Raw genomic sequence first — 4645 nt, forward strand, 5'->3', positions numbered from 1 at the left:
GCTGAAACTTAATCTTCTTTTGTGTTGCTTCAATATCTCTACTTTGAATTATTGCTTTATGAGTTAACTCTTATGCAAGACTTATTGATGCTTGTCTTGAAGTGATATTCATGAAAAGTCTTTGCTTTATGATTCACTTGTTTACTCATGTCATATACATTGTTTTGATCGCCGCATTCACTACATATGCTTTACAAATAGTATGATCAAGATTATGATGGCATGTCACTCCAGAAATTATCTGTGTTATCGTTTTACCTGCTCGGGACGAGCAGAACTAAGCTTGGGGATGCTGATACGTCTCCGACGTATCGATAATTTCTTATGTTCCATGCCACATTATTGATGTTATCTACATGTTTTATGCACACTTTATGTCATATTCGTGCATTTTCCGGAACTAACCTATTAACAAGATGCCGAAGTGCCGATTGCTCGTTTTCTCGCTGTTTTTGGTTTCGGAAATCCTAGTAAGGAAATATTCTCGGAATTGGACGAAATCAAAGCCCAGGGGCCTATTTTCTCACGAAGCTTCCGAAGTCCGAAGGAGAGACGAAGAGGGGCCACGGAGGGGCCACACTATAGGGCGGCGCGGCCCCCCCCTTGGCCGCGCGGCCCTGTGGTGTGGGGCCCCCGTGCCGCCTCTTGACCTGCCCTTTCGCCTATAAAAAGTCTCCGTGACGAAAACCCCAGTACCGAGAGCCACGATACGGAAAACCTTCCCGCAGACGCCGCCGCCACCGATCCCATCTCGGGGGATCCGAGAGATCGCCTCCGGCACCCTGCCGGAGAGGGGAATCATCTCCCGGAGGACTCTACGCCGCCATGGTCGCCTCCGGTGTGATGTGTGAGTAGTCTACCCCTGGACTATGGGCCCATAGCAGTAGCTAGATGGTTGTTTTCTCCCCATTATGCTATCATTGTCGGATCTTGTGAGCTGCCTAACATGATCAAGATCATCTATCTGTAATTCTATATGTTGCGTTTGTTGGGATCCGATGAATAGAGAATACTTGTTATGTTGATTATCAAAGCTATGTCTATGTGTTGTTTATGACCTTGCATGCTCTCCGTTATTAGTAGATGCTCTGGCCAAGTTGATGCTAGTAACTCCAAGAGGGAGTATTTATGCTCGATAGTGGGTTCATGTCTCCGTGAATCTGGAGGAGTGACAAGAACCACTAAGATTACGGATGTGCTGTTGCCACTAGGGATAAAACATTAGTGCTATGTTCAAGGATGTAGTCACTAGTTACATTACGCGCAATACTTAATGCAATTGTCTCGTTGTTAGCAACTTAATACTGGAGGGGTTCGGATGATAACCCGAAGGTGGACTTTTTAGGCATAGATGCAGTTGGATGACGGTCTATGTACTTTGTCGTAATGCCCAATTAAATCTCACTATACTCATCATGATATGTATGTGCATGGTCATGCTCTCTTTATTTGTCAATTGTCCAACTGTAATTTGTTCACCCAACATGCTCGTTCGTCTTATGGGAGAGACACCTCTAGTGAACTGTGGACCCCGGTCCAATTCTCTTTACTGAAATACAATCTATCGCAATACTTGTTCTACTGTTTTCTGCAAACAATCATCTTCCACACAATACGGTTAACTCTTTGTTACAGCAAGCCGGTGAGATTGACAACCTCACTGTTTCGTTGGGGCAAAGTATCTTGGTTGTGTTGTGCAGGTTCCACGTTGGCGCCGGAATCACTGGTGTTGCGCCGCACTACATCTCGCCGCCATCAACCTTCAACGTGCTTCTTGACTCCTACTGGTCCGATTAAACCTTGGTTTCTTACTGAGGGAAACTTGCCGCTGTGCGCATCACACCTTCCTCTTGGGGTTCCCAACGGACGTGCCAACCACACGCATCATTCAGCCATTAATCTTATATTCTCATTAATTCTAACTTGGATGGCATTTGCTGTAGTAACAATTTTATTTTCAATATCCCTATTAGGCATAACTTTCGATTTCAAGAGATCAACATCAGAGGCAAGACTATCGACTTTAGAAGCAAGTATATCAATTTTCCCAAGCTTTTCTTCAACAGATTTGTTAAAAGCAGTTTGTGTACTAATAAATTCTTTAAGCATGGCTTCAAGTCCAGGGGTGAACTCCTATTATTGTTGTAAGAATTCCCATAAGAATTACCATAGCCGTTGCCATTATTATAAGGATATGGCCTATAGTTGTTACTAGAATTGTTCCGGTAAGCATTGTTGTTGAAATTATTATTTTTAATGAAGTTTACATCAACATGTTCTTCTTGTGCAACCAATGAAGCTAACGGAACATTATTAGGATCAATATTAGTCCTATCATTCACAAGTATAGACATAATAGCATCAATCTTATCACTCAAGGAAGAGGTTTCTTCGACAGAATTTACCTTCTTACCTTGTGGAGCTCTTTCCGTGTGCCATTCAGAGTAGTTGATCATCATATTATCAAGAAGCTTTGTTGCTTCACCAAGAGTGATGGACATAAAGGTACCTCCAGCAGCTGAATCCAATAAATTCCGCGAAGAAAAATTTAGTCCTGCATAGAAGGTTTGGATGATCATCCAAGTAGTCGATCCATGGGTTGGGCAATTTTTAACCAGAGATTTCATTCTTTCCCAAGCTTGAGCAACATGTTCAGTATCTAATTGTTTAAAATTCATTATGCTACTCCTCAAAGATATAATTTTAGCAGGGGGATAATATCTACCAATAAAAGCATCCTTGCATTTAGTCCATGAATCAATACTATTCTTAGGCAGAGATAGCAACCAGTCTTTAGCTCTTACTCTTAATGAGAAAGGGAACAATTTTAATTTTATAATGTCACCATCTACATCTTTATATTTTTGCATTTCACATAATTCAACAAAATTATTAAGATGGGCAGCAGCATCATCGAACTAACACTGTAAAATTGCTCTCGCATAACAAGATTCAAGAAAGCGAGTTTAATTTCAAAGAATTCTGCTGTAGTAGCAGGTGGAGCAATAGGTGTGCATAAGAAATCATTATTATTTGTGGTTGTGAAGTCACACAACTTAGTATTTTCAGGGTTGGCCATTTTAGCAACGAAAAATAAAGCAAACTAGATAAAGTAAATGCAAGTAACTAATTTTTTTGTGTTTTTGATATAGCAAACAAGATAGCAAATAAAGTAAAACTAGCAACTAATTTTTTTGTATTTTGATTTAGTGCAGCAAACAAAGTAGTAAATAAAAATAAGCAAGACAAAAAAAAGTAAAGAGATTGAGAAGTGGAGACTCCCCTTGCAGCGTGTCTTGATCTCCCGGCAACGGCGCCGTAAAAGAGCTTGATGGCATGTAACTCACACGTTCGTTGGGAACCCCAAGAGGAAGGTATGATGCGCACAGCAGCAAGTTTTCCCTCATAAAGAAACCAAGGTTTATCAAACCAGGAGGAGCCAAGAAGCACGTTGAAGGTTGATGGCAGCGGGATGTAGTGCGGCGCAACACCAGGGATTCCGGCGCCAACGTGGAACCCGCACAACACAACCAAAGTACTTTGCCCCAACGAAACAGATGAGGTTGTCAATCTCACCGGCTTGCTGTAACAAAGGATTAACCGTATTGTGTGGAAGATGATTGTTTGCAGAAAACAGTAGAACAAGTATTGCAGTAGATTGTATTTCAGTATAGAGAATTGGACCGGGGTCCACAGTTCACTAGAGGTGTCTCTCCCATAAAATAAACAGCATGTTGGGTGAACAAATTACAGTTGGGCAATTGACAAATAAAGAGGGCATGACCATGCACATACATATTATGATGAGTATAGTGAGATTTAATTGGGCATTACGACAAAGTACATAGACCGCCATCCAGCATGCATCTATGCCTAAAAAGTCCACCTTCAGGTTATCATCCGAACCCCCTCCAGTATTAAGTTGCAAAGCAACAGACAATTGCATTAAGTATGGTGCGTAATGTAATCAACAACTACATCCTTAGACATAGCATCAATGTTTTATCCCTAGTGGCAACAAGCACAACACAACCTTAGAACTTTCTCGTCATCGTCCCGTGTGTCAATGCAGCATTAACCCACTATCGAGCATAAATACTCCCTCTTGGAGTTACAAGCATCTACTTGGCCGCAGCATCTACTAGTAACGGAGAGCATGCAAGATCATAAACAACACATAGACATAACTTTGATAATCAACATAACAAGTATTCTCTATTCATCGGATCCCAACAAACGCAACATATAGAATTACAGATAGATGATCTTGATCATGTTAGGCAGCTCACAAGATCCGACAATGAAGCACAATGGGGAGAAGACAACCATTTAGCTACTGCTATGGACCCATAGTCCAGGGGTAGACTACTCACACATCACTCCGGAGGCGACCATGGCGGCGTAGAGTCCTCCGGGAGATGAATCCCCTCTCCGGCAGGGTGCCGGAGGCGATCTCCTGGATCCCTCGAGATGGGATCGGCGGCGGCGGCGTCTCTGGAAGGTTTTCCGTATCGTGGCTCTCGGTACTAGGGGTTTCGCAATGGAGGCTTTAAGTAGGCGGAAGGGCAGGTCGGAGAGCGGCACGAGGGCCCCACACCACGGGGCCGCGCGGCCAAGGGGGGCCGCGCCGCCCTAGGGTGTGGCC

This window comes from Lolium rigidum, chromosome 1 (assembly GCF_022539505.1).
Source record: "Lolium rigidum isolate FL_2022 chromosome 1, APGP_CSIRO_Lrig_0.1, whole genome shotgun sequence".
Lineage (NCBI taxonomy): Eukaryota > Viridiplantae > Streptophyta > Magnoliopsida > Poales > Poaceae > Lolium > Lolium rigidum.